The following is a 959-nucleotide window of genomic DNA, read 5'->3' as shown; positions in this document are numbered from 1 at the left end:
GAGAGAGAGGAGAGGAGAGAGGCGAGGGAGAGAGAGGAGAGGAGAGAGAGAGGAGAGAGAGAGAGAGAGATGGAGAGAGAGAGAGAGGGGAGAGGGAGAGGGAGAGGGAGAGGGAGAGGGAGAGGGAGAGGGAGAGGGGAGAGGGAGAGGGAGAGGGAGAGGGGGCAGGGAGAGGGAGAGGGAAGGGAGAGGGAGAGGAGAGGCGAGAGGGAGAGGGAGAGGGAGAGGGAGAGGGAGAGGAGAGGGAGAGGGAGAGGGAGAGGGAGAGGAGGGAGAGGAGAGGGAGAGGGAGAGGGAGAGGGAGAGGGAGAGGGAGGGGAGAGGGAGAGTGAGGGGAGAGGAGAGGGAGAGGGAGGAGGGAGAGGGGAGGGAAGGGAGAAAAGAGGGAGGGAGAGGGAGAGGGAGATGGGAGAGGGGAGGGAGAGGGAGAGAGGGGAGGGGGGAGAGGGAAGAGGGAGAGGGAGAGGGGGGGAGAGGGGATAGGAGAGGGAGAGGGGAGAGGAGATGAGGGAGAGGGAGGGAGGGACGTGCTGGCACACGTGCGGGTTCGACTGAATACAAGTGGTGGTTATCCTCGACTTTACGTCGTTGATCGGGAAATGAAGACAAGCCGGGCCATGGTTGGTTCACGCTGCGTTAATTCTTAGAAGTTTTGACCTGAAGTTCCAGCGTATGTGTGCAAATGTCCTTTCAATCCGTTATTTTCGATCAAGCGTTGCCGACTCTATTGAGACGGTACAGAGTGGGCGAACATGAGACGGGATAGAGAGATGGGCAGCAGACGAGGAGGGGTGAGAAAGAGAGGTTCTTTCCGGTGTTGTCGGCTGGCACCGCTACAGAGTTCAGTCGACCCATCTCGACATCACTTTGGCCACACCGGCCAACGAATTATTACCAGATCTCGGACGTAATCGAAGTCAGCTGACTACTCGAAGCGCCCGAGTGGGGCCGTGATGGCG

The sequence above is a fragment of the Pollicipes pollicipes genome, unplaced genomic scaffold (assembly GCF_011947565.3).
Source record: "Pollicipes pollicipes isolate AB1234 unplaced genomic scaffold, Ppol_2.1 Scaffold_3805;HRSCAF=4461_pilon_pilon_pilon, whole genome shotgun sequence".
Taxonomy (NCBI): Eukaryota; Metazoa; Arthropoda; class Thecostraca; order Pollicipedomorpha; family Pollicipedidae; genus Pollicipes; species Pollicipes pollicipes.
Note: the sequence above shows the minus strand (reverse complement) of the source record.